We start from the raw sequence: 26,440 nt of genomic DNA, 5'->3' as shown, positions 1-26,440 counted from the left end.
CGGGAGTTCCAATAAGCGAGATGAGTGAAGTGCTATTTCGACAAGTGGCACAGACGCAGAGGGATCGGATCGTGTGTGTGTGACCGAGTGGCGTGATACTGTGTGTGTGTGGACAGGTGCGAGTTAAGAGGCGAACAACTTTTGAGCCTACCTCCAGGGAGGAGTGTAAACTGTTGACTTGACAGATACTTAGTGCTTTGTGAACAGATATTAAGTGTGGTAATTTAATTAGCAATGTTAATAAATATTAGTAGCAAATAAAACTTTATAAATTTATTGGGCTATCCTTACGAAACTGCCTTCCCCACCACTCGAAACAATACTTACACTGCAATGCAAATTACAAATTGCAATATTTAGTAATAAGCGAACGTCTCTGGATATCTTATTATAATTTAATGATACTAATATATTTGAACTCGAAAGTATAATCAAAATTGGCATGTAATGTATATATATATATATATTCCTTTATTCTTACAAGTTATGAATTATAAAACAACCTTTTTATGTACTTATGTACTACTTCTTATACTTTTATGTACTACCAAACAATAAAGTGATCTAGGGCATTTGGTTAAATTATTACCAAAATTGTGGTCAAAAAGGCTGTAAACGCCCATAAATGTTGGTATCCCCGAACCCTCTTCGTCAGTTTTTCTCCCGCAACACATAAAAATACCATGTCCAACTAATAAAAGTATTAGGAGCTAACTATCGGTGTTACACAAACTTCACTGAGTTCGGCCGAGTAGAGAAAGGAAAGAAGATTTGAAACGCGCGGATTGTTCTTCCGCCATATTGGAATCATGGAGCAAGGTAAGTAAATAGTGTCGCAAGTCAAAGTACCGCGCGCGCTATTATGGCGGCGAATGTAGTAACTAACTGCAGGAAGACAGTTTAAACACTGAGTGTCACCAGCCTTTAGGGGAAATGTTCAAGGTCAATGCCATCCGAGATGGTGGACGTGACGCTACAATCAAAGATGGCGACCCACGGGCTCCACTCATTGACTCCGTCATTAATCCTGACTACAGTTTTAATATTCGTGAATTATTGTAAAACCACTTTAAAAAAATAATTAAATATGTAATATTTTAGCACATGAGACGACCTGAAGAACTCCAAAAAGTGAGGTATCAAAAAAAAATGCATCAGTTGTATGTGCGTCAGGCTCCTACGAAAAGATATTGTTAATGCACTTTAAAACTAGTTTATTTAACGGTAGCTCAATTTTGTCTTCATTATGGTAAACGTGTACACATAGGCCTTAAAGGGAAACTCACCATGTACGAAAAAAAAAGAGTAAACGAATCGAGCGCTGTAACGCCATAGAGAAACCTCTAATGTGATTAGGAAACCTAAGTAAAGTACATGACTTGCAGAAGTTGGAAGAAGGACCAATGGAATTGTTACTATTTATGTGTAGGTGCAAGCCAATGCTATTAATGTAGGAAGGGCTGCAGTAAATGTTAGTTTAATAAACTTAAGATAGCTTCTCTTCTTGCAATACATTTTGAAATTGAGGCTACGAGAATATAATAAATATCAGGACGAGGTGACCTCTGGATCTTATATGGCTGATCTGTGTTGGCTGCTGTTCGCCGGTGTTCGTTTAGAATATGGCTACCCGCAGATGTCGGCTTTTAACTGCCTTTAGTCGACTGTGGTGCCAAGACGTCAGCGCTACGTTAATTTAATTCATATCCCCTTTTGACTTGATGTAAGTTTTTGGTCATACGCCATTGCTAAGCACTTATTTCTGTAGAAGAAAACTAAAAATTAAAAATTAAATAAATAAAAATACCCAAAAGACAAAAAAAAAAAACAAATTAAGCAAAAATTGCAGTTGTCAACTTTTGTTGTCTATTTAATTTTTTGTTTTTAGTTTTCTTCAACAGAAAAAAAGTGCTTTGCAATGGTGTTTGTCCAATTACTTACATCAAGTCATGCACTCCCATTGCACAAATCTTTCAAAGATAATATATTCCCTTTTGTTATACTCATTATGTTTCCTATATTTTTTTAGTTATTTATTTCATCGTTGAGTAATTATTTAAAATATATTCTTTCAAAAAAAAACTTTGGTTATCTTTTAAATACTCACCCAAGTAGCTCCACCGTCTGAGCTCTTGTCTTCGTGTAGTGTTTGCCTCGAAAAAGGAAAATCATATCATAATAGTAATATTAATAAATGCTGGTATTGTTTCGAGTATATTATGGAGCATTATTACAGATGAATAGGAACATTTTGAACCAAGTAGTTTTCTTGCAATAAAGTTTATTATAAATTGCTTGTAATTACATAACCATTATAATAAAATTTCCAATCAAAAATAAGCGCTGTATGTAAAAATGTATGTCAGTTATCTATTGAGATAGTGTGTCCGAGGGAAGCTGAAATTTGTACAAAAAGAGTATTTTTTAAAATTATTTCTTTTTCGGTTTTTTAACAAAACTTATATTTAAAAATACATTATGACACATTTTTTACTTGACATCTTTAGTTAAAAAAAAATAAAAAAGTGCCTAGAACAATGTCTTGTATTCGCATATTTTGATAGATTACTACTTCAAATCGTATAGGTGACCTTTTTATCAATTTACTCTCAAGCAACCAACTTTACTACAATATGTTTCAAAGAGTCTAATCTACATTTCAGTATCTAAGATGCGCACAACCGGCTAGAAGTTATGTAGAAATGCAGCAGTATGCATTTCGAGAACAAGCCTACAACAGTTTACAAATCCATGAGCAGCACGCCACGAAACCGCTCGTCACTGCAGACTGTGAACACTCTCGGAGGTAAAATACGAGCAGGAATCAGGGTCAAGAGGAGGGCTTTTAGTGTTCGGTCTATAGTATCTCACGTTCCGCCATTACCGCAAGGCACTGAGAGGGTCGGCTCTCTGGGCGGTCTCGCGTCCTAGACGTCACGGGGGGATTACTGCCAGGAACTGAACCTTGGACCAGGGCGAGACGCTCTCAGCTCTGCCGGGCAGGCATAACTGCGGTGAGTGACAACATGACTAAGCTACGTGGTTTCTGCATCACTGTTTCGTTTTAGTGACAGTTGGCGATTTATTGATGCAACTATGATTTTCTCATACCGAAACATCTAGGTAAATAAAGCTTTGGCGTGGTTCGCCTCGAGACAGTTATTGGCTTATTTAATTACTTAATTTTGGTGCGCTTCTATCTCGTCGCTTACTCTATGCACTAAAACAGAGCGGCTTACATTATTAATTTTTTTTATACGTCTGTATTTGATACTTTTCATTTACCTTTTTTTTTTACTTATGTTATTTAACGTTAGTAAAGTTTATGTGTTACAAAGTGTTAATATTTAAGTATTTGTATGGCTTAGTTTGTATTTAATGCTCACGCACGTACAAAATGAGTAACTTAATTATGTGGTTTGTTGGTTGGGGAGACTACTATAACTTTGGTGACAGTAGTGCTACAACTATGGAACTAATGCGACAATTTGGGTGTGTTGTTTTGGGACGCACGGCGCAGTTGCGCATGCGTGAACAGCCGAGGTGAGCTCAGGCTGAGCGAAACCTCGGAGCAGTTGCTGCTTCACCAGCTAGAGACTACACCTGTGGCTGAGCGAGCTACCGGTTGCCTGGATGTGGACTGCAAGGCCTGACGAGCTGCGAACGGCCCTGCCAGAGCAACAGACTACCAAGTAAGGCCCGCCAACGTAATTCTTACGTCTGTGAACTTTTGCGAGCTTGCCCGCAGGGGACCTATAGTTCAACACAGACAAGTCACGTAAACGTAACACTCCTCTAACCTTTGGCTCAGTGAACAGACACTTCACTGTGAAGATTTTGCTTATTATTATTTATTTGCTCTATTTTTCGCAGTGAACGAACGAATTTAACTTATTTTTACTTTCGAGGGAGAATCCCTGATAACTACTGGTGAGACGGTCTTTCGTTTACGTAATTCGTTACGTCTCGTATGGATTTTGAACAAGTATACTCGTGCAAGGTAAGCGTGCCTCTTCTTTGCCTGCGCGCAAACCTCTCCGCTCACTCGAGGATTTGACACCAGTTTAAGCATTGCTAGTGTAACTAGGACTTGCCTGACACACTGAGCTGTGGACGTGACCTTGCGGCGTGTGACGTCATAAAATCACCTTAAAACTTGCAGCAATAATTCCGCAGACTTACACTTTTGTCCGAGCGTGAGTGCACTGCGCTCGAATAGTTAACGAACAATTTTTTTTTTTTTTTTTTAGAAGGACTTGCGGAAATTTCGCTTCTGTACATAACGGGCATTTACTGAAGTTTGTCAACTGCGAGGGTAATTTCTCATTTTCTATCTGAGCCCAGAAAATCGCCGTCAGTAGATAGAAGGCCCGAACAGGTATTGTAATGCTGCACTAGAATTGCATAGTTCAACTGCAATTATTATGGGACGTGTTCGGGAGGCACAATAATTATTTAATTAAGACTACACGGTACTCCCCACAGCCTAAACACAGAAGTAGTATAAATTGGCCGGTCCGAGCCCTGGCTTCTTGCTGTGGTGCCTGGTGCCGATCCGCCATCATTAATTGTGAAGTCACGGCCGTAATCGTGGATGACCTTGACCCTTGACCTTGACCCCGGCAGCTACATTTAATCCACAATCTTGCATTCAAAATCTTGGATTCCATCATTTTGTTATCTAGAATATTCCGCCATTTTTAATTATAATGTCACCACTACAATTTACGTTATGGCCGCCATCTTAAAAATACGTAGTTATAATAAAAAAAATGGAAAAAATATTTAAAATGATAAAAAAATATTTTTAAACATATTCTTTTAAAAACACACATCATTGAGTTTTCGGTTCGAACCCAGCGAGTAAATTCGATTAAAAATGGCGATGTATTCTTCCTCCACGGAAGCAACCATCAGACTGACCTCCCACCACTAATGACAAGGTATAGGTATATAGCCAGCTAGTATGACATCACATCCGCCAACTTTTCTTCTCCTGGACGCTGCAATCTTGTTTTCGTCTGCTAGAATGCACTGCCACCATGTAAGTTTAATTTTTACCGACAAGAGTGCAATAATTATTTATTACCTATTACTGTGGTGCCCACCATCGTGAAACTTGGATGCTATCTTGGAAATTCATAATTATTTCGCTATAAATATGCTAGAAAATTCCATAATTAGTAAAAAGAACTGCAATTAATATACTGAGTGATTCCGTCTATTCCTGATCTTTTTTCGATACTTCATCGACGCAAAAAAAATTAATTTAACTTAAAAAATAATAATTTCAATAAACTGTGATGAAACACCTAAAGTTGGCAAGATCGAAAGTTGTGATGAAATCCTGTAACTGAAAAGATGGAACCATTAAAAAATAAATTATTCTCATCAAGCTTATGATGAACTCTGGGACGATAGTGATCTTCAAAATATTAACCAACATTCCAGTAAGATGACGATAATAGAAGAGATTGATTATATGTAATGGGGAGATCCTAACATATTGGTTGATCGACTGAGACTGTTGGGTCATCGGTTCGTAGAGGAAATAACTCGCATATCGACGAAGTAGCTCCATACGTAAAGTACTGAAGAAAGCTGCCTACACACAATAATCACTCGTTTAACTTGCATGTGTATAGTACTGAAAAATAAATCAATTATTTATATTTATAAAATTAAACATTTTATTTTTTAAAATCAGATTTTTAAGACCAATTTCTTGTATTACAGGTTCCTTTTTTTGTTTGTGCATCCAAATGTGCTTCATTGATTTATTGTGCTTCCTTTTAATTAATTGTGCCTCCAGTTATGCTTCCTCTTTGTTTATTGTTCTTCCTTTTCGTTGATAGTGCTTCCTTTTCGTAGATTGAGCATCTTATTGTGCTTCCTTTTTGTTGATTTTGCTTCCTTTTTGTAGATTGAGCATCTTATTGTGCTTCCTTTTTGTTAATAGTGCTTCCTTTCGTTTCCTCTTTGACCGGGACATTCACAACGCTTTTGCTTCCGCACTGGATGGTTATATTGGTGTGCTGACGGTATTGCCAACATGTGCCTGAAATAAATCCAGCCGACCCCGAAACACAGACAATGCTACAAAGTTTTAACAATCAGATGGTCTGAAAATCTTTTCGCGAAAAAGACATGACCTTATGAGTAGTAAATGAATGGGGCTCCGGGAACAGGCTTCAGGCTGTGGTGCTGTGGTGCCGACCGCCATATTGGATTCTGACGTCACGGCGGCAATCTTAGATGACCATGAACTTGACCTTTGACTTTCACCTTGACCCCGGCGACCATATTGGATCCGCCATCTTGGTTCCGCCATTTTTAAATCGAGCGCCCTACTCATTCATTATGAAATTTTCGTCACGGCCGCCATATTGATTTTTTCTGTTCCGCTGGAGGTCACCATCTTGGATACCGTCGACTTTTTTTCTGGTTGTTTGTTCCTAGAGAGCGCCAGAGTCGCTCTGTGGCATCACATAAGATCGATGTTCCATTACCTACCAGAGATATTATGGTCCTTATCGTCATTTTAAATTATTTTTTTTATACAAAATACATTGGAAGCGCTGTGATCTGAACCATCGAAGCCTTTACCTCTAGGTTTGAAAACATACACATTTGACCGCACGGCCATAGTAACATTTACCAGACTGAGAATTAAATAAGGTATATACAAAAATAAGATACATATTCAGACTTGTAGTTTTTTAAATTTGAAGTAATAATAACATCACCTATTCGAGACAGAACCACCATCTTGTATTAAGATGTAGCTGTAGCAATTATCGTTACGGGCGCCATCTTGAAAATCTTTATTTATTATCCGATTTTAATGAAAAAAGTTCAAAATTCATTTAAAAAATAACTATTTAATATACTAATTAATTATATCGATTCTTATCCTTTTCTATAATCCGATTTTCTAACAATGAATAATAAAATGTTTAAATCAATTAAAATATGCTTTAAATTTAAATGTATAGGCCCTATAGTTTCTACAATTAAGTTATTATAGGGGCAATTTATTTGTGATTTACAAATGTTACAGTTAATTATTTTCTTTCGTTTTAAGCCCTTATTATATATAAAAACAGTTTAAAGTTTTTTCTTTCTAGTTTATCACTATATTGACTATTTCTGTACACTCAGGTATTTATATTTAAAATACGTAACCATCAAAATGAATGCCGTAGATTTCTGTCAAGTTGTTCAGATTTTATTTTTATTTTTTATACTCTAGTTATTCACGTACAATGACACCTTTCCTTTCCACTTGAGGATTGCACTCAAGGTTGGCTTTCACCTGCCATATAAGTTCTTGCATTTTTGTTTAAAAAATTCATGTAAAATAACAAAACAGCATCTTTAAAAGATTTGTGCAATGGGAGTGCATGACTTGATGTAAGTTTTTGGACATACGCCATTGCTAAGAACTTTTTCTGTTGAAGAAAAACTAATAAAATAAATAAATAAAAATACTCAAAAAAAGACAAAAAACACACAAAACTAAGCAAACAATTGCTGTTGTCAACAAGGATATGAACACCACAAAATATTCCGAAACAGGAATATGGTCAGCAAACAAAGAAAAACAAAGAAAAATGTACTAAGAGAACGAAAAAATCCCCACAAATGATGACAACACAAAAATATTGAAACCCAAAATAATTCAGCACAACAGTTGAAGCGAGACAAAAAACATGACAAAACGAAAAGACAAACAAATACAATAGTTTTACCTAAACAGAAACAAGCGACGTTTCGGGAACTGCTATCTGCTCCCGTCCTCAGGCAGAGACGCACATGGTACGGAAACACAGGTGCGACTGAATATTTTGTGGTGTTCATATCCTTGTTGACAACAGCAATTGTTTGCTTAGTTTTGTGTGTTTTTTGTCTTTTTTTGAGTATTTTTATTTATTTATTTTATTAGTTTTTCTTCAACAGAAAAAGTTCTTAGCAATGGCGTATGTCCAAAAACTTACATCAAGTAACAAAACAGCACTCTTTCACGAAATATTTCACTCCAAGTTACTTAAAAATTTAAAATTGTTAATATTGATTAGCATTTGCATAAATCTTACAGCTCAGAAAGTAAATATTTGGTGATAACACTTCAAACAAATAAGAATATATTTTTTAAATTTTTCTTAATTTTCATTAATCCTATAGAAAGTCGAAACCCGGGCACATTTTCCACCATAAACCGATCTCAGAAACACTAAACAAATTAAGTTTTTTTGACCCTCGGACCCCATCCCCCACAACCCATTAATTCAAAGGTCTAAAGTTATGAAAATATTGTATTGTCAGATGTTTATTATATGTATGCAAAATTTTAACACATTCCAACTTCGAACATTGGTAACAATTAAATGGAAAGATTTTATTACACAATCCATTTCATTTCATAGTCCATACATTCAGGTCAAGATGATAAAAGCGAGGTAAAAATGCCATTGGTAGCTTGTCCTTTGAATTCTAAAAAAAAGGTGGAAGGGTGGTCAAAACTGCCTTTGGTCCAGTGATAACGCAGTTAAAGTGTATAATGGTGTACACTCCTACCCCTTTCAATAAAGCGAACTCTCAGGTATTAATTTACTGGGCACTCTCCAGTCACTCCACAAGCGTAAAACGTCCAACAAACATTCTGAAGAAACACTGTTTGAAACAAAGTAAAATAGGTTATTCGCTAGTTTAACTGTGGAGTTCTGCATTGTCAAGAGAACGAAACAGTACGCGTTGTACTTCGTCGACGGATGTGTCCGCAGCTGTTGCCAACATTCGCTCGATGACTAGCTACCCGACGCGACGTGGCGCTATCCCGTGTAGTTATGACCGGGACGGGAAGGCTCTGCTGCAGTTTTGGGGAACAAGCGACGGGCGGGAGGGCGACTGCGCAGGCGCTGCTGGTGTCTGCAAACACCGGGGACGCCGAGCTACTCGGTTGACGGCGACCGCCACCTGGCGTCGGCCGGAGGGGGGTTTGGCCTCGGGACGGCGTCAGGTGCTGTGGTAATCAATGAACCCCTTCGCCCTCCCAAACCTGCTTCCAACCGGCACAACCCCCTCGACACACACACACATGACCCCTCGTATCTCAGAGCGTGTTTGTCTGGATCGCGGTCGGTCAACACGTGGGTTCGGACGGGGAGGGGGAGGAACACAAGGCGACTCCCTGCTGAAGAGGGGTTCGCGAGGGCGGGAGAGGGGATGGAACACTGATTGTTTATCTCAATCACGGCAAATGTCCCGTGTGCGCTCCGTCGAGGGAGGAGGGGGTTAAAGTGGTTGTGCGGGCGCTTCGTCATTTAGGGATGATGTGTGCGCACCCCCTGACCGTTTCCCGAAACACCCCTCGTGGGACTGGTGGTGGGGGGGGGGGGGGGGGTGGTCGCGATGTGTGGAAAGGGAAGAGTTGCGAATGAAAGAGCTACCTCCTCTGCCGGTGCGTTGCTACGAGCAGGCCAAACATTGGAGAGCTACCGCCGCTAAGTATTTTATAGCACGCGCCATCCGCTACGTGCGTGGCCCTTGTGGGATGGAGCTTTGCTACCAGCCACCAGGACAAGCTTTTCCAAAATTACTGTTTACACCGTTGGAACATTTCTTTGATTAATGTACAGAAATTATAAACAAATGTGCGCAGATTTTTTTTATGATATGATGTAACAAAGTTTAAAGTAACATGCTCTTGCATGAGTGTTAGCAGGAGAGTTAAATCACTCCCGAACGTAAACTGCAATATGTAATTTAAAATTCAAAACGTTAATAAAGACCATTTATTAGATATAACAGAATTTATTTAATGGAAAATAAATGTAACTCTTTTTCATCCGTTGAATAAAGTTTTCAAGTGCAAATTATCATACTGTGCTTTGCCTTATATATGTGTGTGTGTGTGTGTGTGTGTGTGTTGGTGTGTGTGTGCAGGTGTTGGTGTGTTGGTGTGTGTGCGTGTGTATATCTTGCTGTTATATTGTATAAAATAATTTTGTTGTGATTGGAGTTGTTTTTTTTTTAAAGTCTTACTTTTGGGTACTTAGTCAATTTTCATTTATTTGAACAAATTCAAAGATCAGAAGAATAGCTTTTAAATAATTCTTAGCAAAAGTTATTTGTTTACGTTTAGAAGACACACAAATAATTTATTTCATTAAAGCTGTATACTAGGAATGTATTGACACGGTTTTGGAAATTCAGTATTTTAGATAGCCTATAATTTGAAATTTTTTGATGACATTTTGCACGTAACTTGCCCACTAGAATTTGTATCTGGTGACAAGCTTTTGGGTCGTATATCAATTCCAGCTGGCGTAATGAGTGTATCGACTGATTATAAGTTATAAATCCAATATTTTAAATTATATGTTTTATTTTTAAGTATCTTTAAATGAAATAAATTTAAATTAGAAAATTTTTAAATTTAATATTACAGGTGAGTGATATTTATTATTTTACCGCGTATACACCATGACCAAAGTGTTTTATGTTTACGGTGATAAGATATATAAAAATTGCACTTATACGTAAAAGTTTAAAATTGAATACCATATTTGCATTAAATCTATACAAATAGAACGTTTTCTCTTTTTAATTTTTATTTCACGCTGGGTTTTTGCGTGCGTACTAATTAAAAAATATAAAAAATATATAAATTTTATTTGTAAGGACTAGGCCTACACAGAATATTACTCGCATCATAAAAAAAAATCATTATCTTCCTATTCAAACCGAAGATTGAAAGGGTAAATTAAATGATGAATCCGTCACCCTTTGTTGGTTTCTAATTTAAAAGCTGGGAGATACGTTAATCATAATTGCTATAAAAAACTTTTTTTTTGAATGGAGGCGCGGTGTTCTTTCCTTACCAATATTGACTCATGTTTGTTAAAATGTATTGTGTAAGGTAAATTTAATTTTGAATCTAAAGAGTTTATTTTGAATTAGATTGTTTTAAATTTTTTTCTACTGCGTTGATTTCAAAAGCATTTTGTTGTAAAGAAACGATGTACATAACAGATATATATCAACAACAACACGCGAACACATACATTTAAAATATTAAAAATCAATAAAAACGAATTTCCTAAACAATATCTGAAAAATAAATTTAGGTTTTTAATCATATGAAGGTGTACAAAGATAAGTAAATTATTTTTACATACAGTTAAATATTGGTTTAAAAAAATAACCCTCCAAATTTTGTTTGATTGATCCATGGAACTGTTAAACAGACATTTATTGGTGTTGTGTAACGCCCATTAGAGTCAATGGATTGAGACTCTTGTCTCACACGCTGTGTTGAATTCCTTCAACGTCATAAATATTTGCTTTAAATCGTTTCTGAAAACTGAATACTATAACTTTCTTGCGTTTGTCGATCTCCCACCAATAATTTTCCACTCGTGTGCGCCTGGTGTAACGTGATCGGCGCACGCGCGCAAGTGATGACAGTGACGGATGAAAGAAGCCGGAATGAGATGGGCGCATTGATGGATCGAGCGGGCGAGGAGGAAAGGAGCACCCTGAGGAAACCCCCACCGCCGGACGGAAGATACTCGCGCCTCGTCGACGGATCAGCGCTGCGACCGGCTAACCGACTCGGCCGCGGAAGCTTCAGCGCGGTCTCGTCTTCCTTCAGCCCGCACAGGCCATCGCCGGCGCAGCGCGGGACTGCAGCAGCCGAGAGGGTCTCGGCCAGGACCGCAAACTAATCATTTGTGTACCTAATAATGATCGCAGGCTTTCACGGCCATTGTCTGAAGTAGCTTGGCTTCTGGGTTGTAGCCGGGTCCTTGGCGAATAGTTCACCGACGTTTCGGTCGACATTGCAATCGCCATCATCAGGGAGCTGTTAACCACTGTAATGATTTGTGTCACTTCCCAACTTAATTAAAAAAATAAACGGAAAAAAGTTTAATACCAATGGAATGTTGAAGAAATTACACTAATTATTATATAAAAAATTATTAAGACGCATAAATTATGATGTTATTGAATCTACTTCATAAAGAATAAAAATATAATTATTGTAAATAAGGTGTGATAAGTACTGATCATGCCGTTTTAATGTACGAATCTATATTAGTTTTAGTTAAAAAGAAACACTATTAATTTTAAAATATTATGCGAATACTTATGAACATTTCAAAATTACCTAAATTAAAAAAAATATGTTTGTAATTAATTACATGTAATAAGTTATTCCAATTAGTTTTAAAAAAAAATTCTTTATTGATATATGTTTTGACGTCGCCCCAAGTGCTCCTCCCAGTCGCTTAGACCGTTGTTGCACATTGCCATTATTTTCTCTGAGGTTAAAATATTTGTATGTCAAATTGCGATTGTTTCTTGCTGCATCTGTCAACTATGTCACACCTTATCTTCAACCAAAACATTTATTTTATATTAGTATTTTTGTCTCTGTAACTTCTATGACTACCATAATAAGGAAAGTTCTTCTTGTTAGTAAAATGAATTTAGTTCAATGCATACAATTCATTACTGAATGTTTGTTTAAAACTTTTAAAGAAATAGCAAATTAAAGTTTGCCTTTATGAGAGAAAAAAAATCTGGGCAGATATGGAAATATAGAGGTAACTTTAAATTATGAGATTTTTTAAAAAAAAACTCCGTAGGAAATAATTAATAAATAGAAAATTATTACATAAAAACGCAAATTAAAAAAAATTGTAATTGTTTCGTTTCATAAAAAATGTTCAGTGTATATTAGATTTGCAGTTATCTCTACTTCATACTAAAATAAGAAATACTATATAACTAATAAAATCATTTCCAAACACCCAATCAGATAAGATAAACTTGAAAATAATTTTGACTTTTATAACAATTATCAGCAATTTACAAAATATACAGTGAAAACAAAGCATACTTAAGATAGAATATATGAGAATTTTAACGAGATAATTTATTAGATAGTTATTTTTATTGCTGACAAATATGCACCATGTCTCAAAACTTAATGTCATGCTGATAACAGCTAATAGCCTATTTAATTAAGGGTCTGTGGCACTTGGTGCCACAAAAGGATGGGTATATTTTCGTTTTCACTAGTTAATGTGTATTTTCTTTTATACCATTGGTATTTACTAACCGCAGATGCTGCACTTATTCTTTAATTCTTTGCATTTAATTTGTTTCGCTAGCCCAAATTTGTAAGGTCTTTTATATCCTATTAGAGGTTTCAAAAATTGTGGCCCAGAAAACCTTTTATTTTTTTTTGACGTGACAACATCTAATAAATCGATTAACGCCGGCTGCACGCACGAAAAAGTGTCCCGTTACGCACATTTTCCCGTAACGCTGTGTCCCGTTACGCTCAATCTACGCTTGGGCCGCATCTATCTCTCTTCCACTCGATTGGAACAACCATCGATTTGACTTTTTCGAGGCACATTAAACTTGAAACACTCCCATTCGTTTCCTACTTTTCCTATCACCATCCTATTCTTAACAGATTAACACAGATTGGAAGCAGTTAAATAGCAAACATGTACAAAAGTTATAGTTAAAATAATCTCTTTTTAAAGTAATTAACATATTTGAATTAATGAGAGTAGTATGTGAATGGCGGAACTGAAACTGACTTCTGGCTCTGGTGCCTGTGGTGCCGACCGCCATCTTGGATTGTGACGTCACGGCGGCCATCTTTGACTCAAAATTCCACAAAAATTCCTCAAAATTGACTCAAAATGACTCAAAATTTCCCTTTTTCGAGGGTAAATTTCCCGTTTCGAGGAAAAATTAGGATTTCGAAAAACCACAAATGTCTTTTGCCTTAGAAAGAACACAAATTCCTAATATAGGCTTAAGCATCCTTAACTACAGCCTCCGATAAGCCTCTTTTAGGATTATGACGTCACCGTTGCAATTTTCGTTATGCCAGCCATCTTGAAAATCCGCAATTTTTATGTTAGAAAATCGGGAATTTTTTTAATAATCAATAAAAAAATTATTTGATCGAATTAAATAAAAATCTTAAAAACCAGTGTTGCAGTTATCGTTACGGTCGCCACCTTGGATTATATAAATTTTACATATTTCGTTACACCCGCCATCTTGGTTAAGTATCATGTCATTCTTACACTTAATGTTACGACCACCATATTGGATCCTATTAATGTTGCAATTATCGTTATGGTCGCCATCTTAAAATTTAGACGCCATCTTAAAATTTAGACGCCATCTTGAAAATCCGTAATTTTAATGCTAGAGATTTGGGAAAAAATGTAAAAATCATTAAAAAAATTAATCAACCAAATTAAATAATAAAAAATCCTTAAAACCACCGTTGCACTTTTTCGTGACAGCCGCCATCTTGAAATCACCCGCTAGAGATCAATATCTTGTTTTCGTCTGCTAGAGTGTGCTGATACCATGTTAGTATAATTATCTGGTCACCATACCTTTGTCCTCAACTGTTGTCATTGAACTTTGACCTTGACCTTGAACTTTGACCTTGACCTTGAAAAATGACATTGACCTTGAAAATTGACATTGACCTTAAAATTTTACCTTGACCTTGAAATTTGACTTTGTCCTTGAAATTTGACTTTGTCCTTGTCGACCATCATGGATCCGTCATTTTATGTTTATTACATGCTACCAGGAGCTACCACCTGCTGGAGTACTCCATCTTGTGTGTGTACTCGTATTATAGAGTACATTTCCATCTGGATAATTTTATTCTAACCCACTACAGTGCAGTAATCATTTATTACCGAGATGCCCCCGCCATCTTGAAATTCGGCCGCCATCTTGAAATCATGTAATAATGTAGCTAGAAAAGCGGGAAAAAATACAAAATTCATCAAAAAAATCACTCATTAATTTACATATTGATTCAATCGATTCCCGTCCTTGGTTCGATACCCGATCGATGCAATAATGTTTAATTTTATGTAAAAAATAACAACTTCAATAAACCATGTTCAACGTTCTTAAAGAGACTTTAAATCCTCTACTACATTCATCCTATCAAACATCAAGAACAACATATTGGTAATTCATAATTTTAATGCTAGAGATTCGGGAAAAAGTTCAAAATTCATTAAATAAATTTGTAATCTATATAATGATTGATTAGATCGACTGAGGTCCTTGGTTAGATCCCTAGTCGATGCAAAATAACTTTAATTTAAAAAAAAAGTACCAGAATAGAGTAAGGTTCGAGAAATAAAACACCACAAAGTCTTTAACAAACATAATATTTATTACACAATTTCTATCCTTCAGAATCACTTGCGAAAGCCAGCAATCTTATAAACATTTAGCCCTGCATAGACGTGCAACGACTACTTCTTAGCTCCAGCAGCTCTAAATGCTCCAACAGCTCCAACAGCTTCAAATGCTCCAAACGGCCTCCAAATGCTTAACAGCTCCAAATGGCTTCAAATGCTCCAAACGGCCTCCAAATGCTTGACAGCTCCAAATGGCTCCAACAGCTCTAAATGCTCCAAACGACTCCAACCGCTCCAAATGGCTCCAAATGCTCCAAACGGCCTCCAAATGCTTGACAGCTCCAAATTACTCCAACAGCTCCAAATGCTCCAAATGCTCCAAATGTCTCCAACAGCTCCAAAAGCTCCAAATGCTTGACAGCTCCAAATGCTCCAAATGCTTGACAGCTCCAAATGGCTCCATCAGCTCCAAATGCTCCAAATGACTCCAACAGCTCCAAATTCTCAAAATGGCTCCAACAGCTCCAAATGCTCCAAATAGCTCCAACAGCTCCAAATGCTCCAAAAGGCTCCAACAGATCCAAATGCTCAAAAGGCTCCAATTGCTCCAACAGCCTCCAAATTCTCCAACAGCCTCCAAATGATTAAGACAGCTCCAAATGGCTCCAACAGCTCCAAATGGCTCCAAATGCTCAAAATGCTCCAAATGACTCCAACAGCTCCATCTTCAATTGGTTCCAACTGATTCCAATTACTTTTCTTATCGAACTTGGCATGATTACTGACATGACTTTATTAGTATACATTTTGACTGGCAGTGGTAACGTTTTTTACACCTTTAAGTTATAAGTTTTATTTAGAATTCAGATTTCGATAAATGGTAGCTTCCATCTGGAAAGAAAATATATTAATTTGTCTTCAAGTTTATACACATACATTTAATTTAAGCCATTATTGTATGTAGCCAGCTTCCCTCAGTTCTTTGAGTATGAAGGATATTTCTTTAATGTTCGAATAGTTTCCTGCACAAAGCGATCCATGTAGTAGTCGTAGCCTGTCAACCAATATGTTAGGATCTTCCCATGAGTTATAATCAATCTCTTCTGCTGCGTTCATCATCCTTGCATGTTTATAATAAATATTATTATCTCTAGTGTCTATCGTTTTAACACCAACCACAAGGTCACTTTCGTCATCTTGCCAGTGATTATCACAAGCTTGATCAGGATAAATTATTTTATTACGACGTTTCCATCGTTTTGGTCTCAAGCCACCATCAAATTCTTCGCTCTTGCTTGCTTTTGGTGCTTCAGCACAGTACTAAATCATGTCAGACTTAGATGTGTCAGCACAGTCTTCGTTCATGCCAGCTTCTGATGTGTCACTACAGTCTTAAATCATGTCAGCATCACAAACTTGATCAGGATAATTTATTTTATTACGTCGTTTCCATCGTTTTGGTCTCAGACCGCCATCACAGTCTTCGATCTTGCCTGCTTTAGGTGCTTCAGTACAGTACTCAATCATGTCAGCCTCAGATGTGTCACCACAATCTTCAATCATGCCCGCTTCAGATGATTCATCAAAGTCTTCGACCTTGTAAGCTTCAGATGGTTCTCCATCTTTCTCATTTTCATGGAGACGACTAGATATTGGAGTAAATATCTTTTCATTTCTAATGTGGTTACAACTTCCTTCGTTTGTTTTAAATTTTAAATTATTATCTTGATCCAGATCAGTAATTTTAGCATTAGCTTTTTCGCCTTCGTTCCTCTTCCGCGATGTTGTAGCCCAGTCTTCGTTATCTTTATTCATCTTAATTGTACAGGTCTTGTAATGTCTATCCAAGTAATATCTTCTAACAAAGGATTTCTGACACTGACTTCAATGAAATGGTTTTTGACAAGGACCCAAATTACACTCGCTTCTTTCATGTCGTTTAGCATTCTTTCTCAAGGTAAACACCTTGCTACAGTATCTACAGTGATGACGTTTTGATACAGCAACAAATCCCGTTTCAGGATTCATATTAGTTACTGAGACTAATGCCAGATGCAAACTAAGAGTTTTAAATTAGATATATTACTTAAATATAATTTTTTAATTATTTAATTAGCGAGAATTAATTTATCTCATTCAAAGGTACTTGTTGCAAGTAGTTTTGCTTTTCAACAACAGATGTTGCCACATGTTACTTGCAGGTAAATAATATTTAGTTCTTTTATGCGGGATGCGGGATGCTCACTAACGATCGCAAAAGAAGGATGGCTTCGCTAGACTCCAAGGGGAAGGAAGTTCGTCCATCCTGTTAGTGCTTCTCAGATTTCTCAGAGATTATTTGACTGAGTAATGATTTTTTTTTAAATTTCCACCTGATAAAAATATTACAAGTGCTGATTTATTGGCAGAATTTCAATAATTAAATGCAACCTTGAATAAAAAATGACATGACTCATTAAGTAAAAAATTCTTCATGCAGAGATTAATTCCTCATCAGTAACCAGAAGCACTCGGAGAAAACCATCAGATGTCTAGTCAGGAATAATCAGAAGCACCCAGAGAAAACCATCAAAATATTGTCAAGAATAATAAGGAGCACACGGAGAAAACTGCCATAATATTGTCAAGAATAATCAGGAGCACACGGAGAAATCCACCATAATACTGTCAAGAATAAACGGGAGCACACGGAGAAAACCACCGTAATATTGACAAGAATAATCAGGAGCACACGGAGAAAACTTCCCACAATTTTTTTGATATCATAAAATTTCAGGAAAAAATAATAATAAAAAATAAAAATAAATTAATAAAAAATAAAAAATAAAATAAAAAATACATAAATATATTCTGCTAGCTTGTGAACTTCTCAATTTTGAACAAAAATAGAATTCTAGTACAAGCCAGAATTTTATGTATTTTTTTATTTTATTTTTAATTTTTATTAATTTACTAGCTGACCCGGCCACGCGTTGCTGTGGCTAAAGTTTTTGTTATATTACATTATAGTAAACAATCTAAGAGGAACAATAAGAGAATGTGTAATATGGTGATCTCCTTATTTGACTTTCTACTACTATAACCCTTTAGTACAATGAAATTATTTACGAACAAAGACGAAAATGTTGATGTTGGTATACAAATTCACTGGATTGAGATTTGAAGGGGAAGTACGTTGAACACAATTAATTAAAATGTTCTTACACTTTATATTAAGCAGAAATCAATAGGTACAAAATAAACATTTATCAGATTTAATATTTCCATTTAATTTTATAACAAATAGCTGACCCGGCCACGCGTTGCTTTGGCTAAAGTTTTTGTTATATTACATTATAGTAAACAATCTAAGAGGAACAATATGAGAATGTGTAATATGGTGATCTCCTTATTTGACTTTCTACTACTATAACCCTTTAGTACAATGAAATTATTTACGAACAAAGACGAAAATGTTGATGTTGGTATACAAATTCACTGGATTGAGATTTGAAGGGGAAGTACGTTGAACACAATTAATTAAAATGTTCTTACACTTGATATTAAGCAGAAATCAATAGGTACAAAATAAAAATTTATCAGATTTAATATTTCCATTTAATTTTATAACAAATATAAGTATATTACAGTATAATACAGTAAATAACATGTGACGCTTAAACTCATGAATGAGGTAGGCAAGGCAGACAGTCTTAAACTTTTAAACATTAATATCTAATTTTTTGAATTATAAATACTTTCAATTTCAATTTAATTTAACACCAATCGGTGCACAATGTTTTTGGTTAACCTGTCTTTAGCTAACAGAAATAGATTCGACGGTTTCCCAACACGTGAACACGCAACATATAGTTGCCCATGAGAAAAACATGGATTTTCCAAATCTAAACCACAAATGGACATTGTTTGACCTTGAGATTTATTTATAGACATGGCGAAAGCTAAACGAATTGGAAACTGTAGCCTTTTGAAGGGTATGGTAGAATCTGATGGTATCATCGGAATACGTGGCAGCAGGACCACTTTTCCTTTAAACTTCCCAGCCAAAATGGTTGCTTCAAGAATGTTTCCGGTGATCTTTTTGATGACCAAACGCGTACCGTTACATAATTGAGGTGGATTCAAATTACGGAGGAGAATAATAGGGGAACCAATCTTTAATCGAAGATTATGTGGTGGCATTCCAGGGATATCTAATGAATTTAAAAATTCAATCGGAAAATTTACACTTTCATTTTCATCAACAACAGTATCGATTGATTTAAAAGACATCAGATCGCCTGGTAACAACTGTTGTATCTGGAAGTTAATTTCGTCAACATCAACGTTTTTGGCTGCCAAAATCGCCCGTTGACTGAGCCATTCATGATTCAAATAATTATTCTGTATATCCGGGAAAATACTCTGAATCAATTCATTTTTATCCTTAACAACAGTGCAAAAATTGTCTGGTAGTTTAATGCATTGCGTATTTGGTTGCAGTTCTATTTTACCGTTCCCAATATCTAGTAGTTGTTCGGAAAATATTTGTGCTGATGGATCATTTTGCAATTGTACTCGCATATTTATGGTCAATCGAAGTGTTTCAACACTTCGCCATAAGAATGATTGTTTCAAACATGCATTAATCTCATCCGCGAAAGTAGAGCGAGGTATAACCGGTAAGGTCTGCCGGAAGTCACCAGACAAAAGTAAGATAGCACCACCGAAAAGTTTATTATTGCTGTTTAAATCTTGCATAGTTCTGTTTAATGCTTCAAGTGAATATTTGTGTGCCATTGTGCACTCATCCCAAATTATTATAGAACTCTTCCGCAACACTGCAGCTATTCCACTATTCTTTTTGATGTTACACATTGCATCTGGTTTATTATGAACGTCCAATGGCAGCTTGAATGTTGAATGTGCTGTTCGCCCACCATCGAGTAAAGTAGCCGCAATGCCTGACGATGCTACTGCTAATGCGATTTTTTGTTGCGACCGTATTTTGGCAAGAATCAACGATATTAAAAATGTCTTACCGGTTCCACCGGGTGCATCCAAGAAAAAAAACCGCCTTGTTCAGCAGCAACAGCCAGCATAATCCGATCATAAATAATTTTTTGTTCTGCTGTCAGTAATGGTTCACTGTTCATGATAATTGTTGCTAAACTTCCATGGTCATATTGATTTTCTCGTTGTAAATCGGTATTGACTAAGTCGGTGGCTGGACGATTAGGTGATGGCATACCATAATGATTAAGTGGTAAATTTGAAATAAGAACACATAAATCCTCGATCAAGACCAATGCTTCATTGTACATCTCTGGTGTATAATCTATGTTTTGGCATTGATTTGTTTGTCTAATTCGGTGCAAGATGTCTTCTGTCATACAATTTTTATATTTTTCCCACAAAGTTTGTGCTTGCGAGGGATAACATGTCGTCAAAATAATTGCAAACAACTGACGAATGTTATTCGGTGTTGATGTCAACGCAGCATCAGCAAGCGTTAAGTCCCAATGGTTATCGTCTTCTAGCAATTGCAGTTCACGACATGCATCCTGGTATGTATTGAATACTCGACCATTAACTGTTCGTAAAAATTCAAAAGACGTTGGTCCGGGAACATTCACCAATAACAAACGTAAATAGAAGCACTCACGTTGCTTTGGATGTAGCGTGTAAAGTCTCCCCAATGTGTTAGCTTTGAATATGCCTGTAATGGAAGGATGTGGTTTTCCTTGTTTCCGTGGCTCTCATTTTTTACTGGATTTGTTCCATGTGAAATAACGTGGAACATCACCATACACCAATGTCTTCGCGAATTGGCCAAAAACATCAGGTTTTTGACACAATGTAAAAAATTCAGTTAGAGTCGTTTTCGGAGCTTCGAACGCTCTTTGGAGAACATTTTCTTCAGTGAAGTATACACGTTGACCGTTTTCAAGATGTATTGCCAGATGTTGGACAGCAGGATCTCTTTCGTGGATGGGAAAGCTGAGAATATGCTAAATAGCTTCATTGCTGCTAATGTATCTGCCCATTTGGTATCGTGCTATTTCGTCATTTTTATTTATGTTTTGTACTTCAAATATGGCCAAATCACTGCCTTTGTTTACATATTTACAAATATACTTAATTGATTTAACAGAACTGCAAAGCTCAACATTGATATGAGCTTTGTAAGTTTTTGAAAGTAGTGGTGAGTATGGCACCACCCACTGATTATCAAACTCAACTTGATTTGGAAAGTTCGGCAGTCGCATTGTAAATGTGTGGCCACCATTCTCAGTACTTCTGCGGCGATACATTGGATAACCATCAATATCCGTGATCGTGTCATTCGTATGCGGCTTTGGGAAGTTTTTTTTACATTTTCCATTTTCCATGCACGGTGACGTCATGTTGAAAGCACCGCATGGCCCATGGATCATGTGTTTGGTGACAATATCAAATAATTCTTGATCAATTAATGGGTCTGGAATTTCGGCTGAAATTATTTGATCGATTTCTTCAGGACGGATTTTATCTTTAAGCCAAACCAAAATGTGGGCATGAGGCAAACCTCGCTTTTGCCACTCTATCGTATACAGCCAACAACGTGTGATACCAAAAATTGAATATTTAACAATAAAATCAATTAAGGATTTCAATTTTTGTTTAAACACACGTGCAGTTAAATCATGACGATGAATGGCTTGTTGTCCTGGCAATAGTAAAGTTTGTATCTCTTCCCAATTCGGATTACATGTGAATGTAATAAATAAATCCGGTCGGCCGTAATGACGTACGTAAGTCATCGCATCTTGTATGCATTCCTGCATGTTCCGTGGACTGCCGATGTAGCTTGAAGGTAAAATGAAAGCATTACCGATGTCATTGGGATTTAAATTTCCATCGATGTTTCCAGCAACAGCATCTCGTAAGTGAATATATTCTTCCGATCGTAGTTTTGCCTGGTTGAATCGAAGGATTCGCAAGCGTTCGCTTTCGACCTTAGCATACATATCAACAATGTATTGATGGAACAGCTGACGATATCAAAGGATATAATTGTCTTGATGTTGTCTAACCATTATTCGGTGTGCGTAGTAGTTCATTGAGCTAACTTTATTATTTCTGTAATCACATAAAAAAATAAAAAATAAAATGCAATATGAAATTAAAATCTATACATACAGTAAGAAAGTAAATAGATAATTGTCAAACTTACCGGTATTTGGATCATACTGTTTGATATAAAGGTGGTATTCATCTTGTCCTTGCCAAAATATCAATGGATATTGTAGTGCGTCATATGAACGGTGTAGATCCGAAATCGTACTGACAGTGTTGTCTCGCCGTGTAATTTTTATAGATCTTTTGTCAACTGGATCACCAACCATGATAACAGCAACCTCATCAACAGTTGGAGCGTTGAATCTACCAGCATGTTCACCTAATGGTACTTTGTCGGCTTTTATGACGATTTGATAATTGTCATTTTGCAGTCGTGGCGAAACTCTTTTGATCAATTAAATTAGTTGATTGTGATCTTCTAAAAAATTTTCCAATAATATCACAATTGCTCTTTCCTCTGCTTGTTCAATAAAATTATACAGGCACCGAGTCGTCACGCGCTCTTCACAATCGCTCATAAAATAAATTTGAAGAAATTTCGGATTGTTATCAGGCATTGGCATCAGTGATCCGATTTTATGGTACACCTGGCCTTGAATTTTGAATGTAGTTTCAAAATTACGTCCATCGGATGCACGATCGCAAATTTTAGTTGCCCCAAATGACGTCATTTGGAAGCAAGAATTAAATTTGCGTATCTTACGCAAAAATAATTTGGAATCATCTCAATTGCCAGTAAGAAGGGATAATAAAGGCTCCGGCGGAGCGGGTAGAGGTGACAGCACAACTTTTCCTGATGCGCAGCACATGCCGGCTGCTTCATTCCGAAATTTCAATGCCTGACAATATTGACTTACTTTATCCATTCCACCGATAGCAATTTTTGAATGCGCTGAGTAGTTAATATCTGGTACATATTCAAAGGCAAGCCGAACGAATGATGCACGTGTTAATGAGCAGCTGATCCGTTGCCTTTGTCGATCTAGTACTCGTACTGTAGCTATGTTTCGTTTTCGTGCCGCTCTTGTTCTCGTAATATTCTGTTGCAGACGTTCGTCACGCTGTTCTTGAGATTCTTGTGCACGACTTTCTGCAGTCCTGATTCTTTGAGCTGCATTTCTTGTTTCGATTTGTTCTGGTAATTGCTGAGCTCTTTCAACACGTTTGCGTCGTGACCCTTTGCTGCTCGCGTTGTTGAGGTTAGATTTTTTCGGTGGCATTTGACTGAAAATAATAATTTAAACGTTTAAATATTAGAAAGAGGAACTGAAAAACATGTTATCATAGCACATTGAAATAATAAGTGCAAAATAATTTTCAATGGAGGTTAAATAAAAATAATATAAAATTTTTTTGTACAATTATTGAAAAAGTGTGGGGAGCTTTGTGCCATTTTCTCATTGATATATTAATTAACTTTTATAAAACTATGTGATATTACTTACATGTATAAATTAAAATTATTGTTCCTGTGCTCCTACTGTGGCTATGTCTCGTTCTCCTGCTGCTCTTGTTCTTATGATATTCTCTTGAAGACGTTCGTTACACTGTTCTTGAGATTCTTGTGCATGACCTTCTGCTGTCCTGATTCTTTGAGCTGGATTTCTTGATTCAATTTGTTCTGCCAACTGATGGGCTCTTTTAATACGTTTGCGTCGTGCCTCTCTGGTGCTCGCGTTGTTGTGGTTAGATTTTTTCCATGGCATTTGACTGAAAATAATAAATTAATCGTTTAAATATTTGAAAAAAAAATTGAAAATCATTCTAATTACCTTTTATAATTATGTGATAATACTGACATGTACATATTTAAATTATAGAGTTTAAATAATAATTTCAATAAGAATTTAAATACTAATTTAATCGTTTAAATAAAAGAAAAAAAATCTGAAAAACTTGTTATCATAGCACATTGAAATAATAAGTGCTAAATATTTTTTAATAGAGGTTAAATAAAAACAATAAAAAAAAATATTTGTACAACTATTGAAAAAGTGTAGGAAATTGTGTATCATTTTTGCATTGACATTTTAATAAATTTTATAATTATGTGATAATACTTACATACATATAACTGATAGGCTCTTTTAATACGTTTGCGTCGTGCCTCTCTGGTGCTCGCGTTGTTGAGGTTAGATTTTTTCCATAGCATTTGACTGAAAATAATAAATTAATCGTTTAAATATTTGAAAAAAAATTGAAAATCATTCTAATTAACTTTTATAATTATGTGATAATACTGACATGTACATATTTAAATTATAGAGTTTAAATAATAATTTCAATAAGAATTGAAATACTAATTTAATCGTTTAAATATAAGAAAAAAAATCTGAAAAACTTGTTATCATAGCACATTGAAATAATTAGTGCTAAATATTTTTTAATAAAGGTTAAATAAAAACAATAAAAAAAAATATTTGTACAACTATTGAAAAAGTGTAGGAAATTGTGTATCATTTTTGCATTGACATTTTAATTAAATTTTATAATTATGTGATAATACTTACATACATATATTCAAATTAAATTATAAAGTTTTGATCAATGAAGCACAAATAAGTAAAAAACAGGATTAATTTCACTGTATTATCTTCATTATAATATGAATTCAATTTACACTTCAGTCTAAGTAACATGCTAACACCAAAAATTTAAAAAGTGGAAATAATTGAATTATACGGTATTTAGTTCACTACAAAATAAATTTAATTAATTTTATAGCGTCAACAACACGTGGTAATTATGCTGTTAAAATGTAGCTTATATGACACGTTCGTAGATTTACCATAGCAGCGCCATCTATTGATTACTTACTCAATCCAGTCGAAAGGTATCGACATCTGTTAGAATCATTTGGAGTTAACAGATAATTGTGACTGTCAAATAATAACAGACAAATAATTAGCTGAATTATACGGTATTTCGTTCACTACAAAATAAATTTAATTAATTTTATAGCGTCAACAACACGTGGTAATTATGCTGTTAAAATGTAGCTTATATGACACGTTCGTAGATTTACCATAGCAGCGCCATCTATTAATTACTTACTCAACCCAGTCGAAAGGTATCGACATCTGTTAGAATCATTTGGAGTTAACAGATAATTGTGACTGTCAAATAATAACAGACAAATAAATAGCAATAAATTAAAATTGCGACTATAATTTGAGAAATAAACTATCCTATCTCTCAAGTTGGATCGAACTGCACATGGTGTGCAAATTTTATTATAATCGGTTAAGTGGTTTAGGAGTCCATTGAGGACAAACATTGTGACACGAGATTTATATATATTAAGATTTTTATTTTTTATTATTATTTTTTCCTGAAATTTTATGATATCAAAGAAAACTTTTGGTGGTTTTCTCCGTGTGCTCCTGATTATTCTTGTCAATATTATGGTGGTTTTCTCCGTGTGCTCCCGTTTATTCTTGACAGTATTATGGTGGATTTCTCCGTGTGCTCCTGATTATTCTTGACAATATTATGGCAGTTTTCTCCGTGTGCTCCTTATTATTCTTGACAATATTTTGATGGTTTCTCTGGGTGCTTCTGATTATTCCTGACTAGACATCTGATGGTTTTCTCCGAGTGCTTCTGGTTACTGATGAGGAATTGATCTCTGCATGAAGAATTTTTTACTTAATGAGTCATGTCATTTTTTATTCAAGGTTGCATTTAATTATTGAAATTCTGCCAATAAATCAGCACTTGTAATATTTTTATCAGGTGGAAATTTAAAAAAAAACATCATTACTCAGTCAAATAATCTCTGAGAAATCTAAGAAGCACTAACAGGATGGACGAATTTCCTTCTCCTTGAAGTCTAGCGAAGCCATCCTTTTGCGATCGTTAGTGAGCATCCCGCATCCCGCATAAAAGAACTAAATATTATTTACCTGCAAGTAACATGTGGCAACATCTGTTGTTGAAAAACAAAACTACTTGCAACAAGTACCTTTGAATGAGATAAATTAATTCTCGCTGATGAAATAATTAAAAAATTATATTTAAGTAATATATCTAATTTAAAACTCTTAGTTTGCATCTGGAATTAGTCTCAGTAACTAATATGAATCCTGAAACGGGATTTGTTGCTGTATCAAAACGTCATCACT

The 26,440-nt window shown here is 35.6% G+C and overlaps 1 protein-coding gene across 1 annotated transcript in view; it reads left to right on the top strand.

Moving 5' to 3' along the window:
• The first annotated feature begins 3,571 nt into the window (after positions 1–3,571).
• The window catches only part of LOC134536927 (limbic system-associated membrane protein-like), a 1,114,650-nt gene continuing 1,091,781 nt past the window's right edge, over positions 3,572–26,440 (top strand). Inside the window, exon 1 of the mRNA XM_063377051.1 lies at positions 3,572–3,692. The gene's annotated coding sequence lies outside the window, so the exon portion shown is untranslated. The remainder of the gene's footprint in view (positions 3,693–26,440) is intronic.

Source organism: Bacillus rossius, chromosome 1 (assembly GCF_032445375.1).
Source record: "Bacillus rossius redtenbacheri isolate Brsri chromosome 1, Brsri_v3, whole genome shotgun sequence".
NCBI lineage: Eukaryota > Metazoa > Arthropoda > Insecta > Phasmatodea > Bacillidae > Bacillus > Bacillus rossius.
The sequence above is the reverse complement of the archived record's forward strand: the minus strand, read 5'-3'. Positions and strand labels throughout refer to the sequence as shown.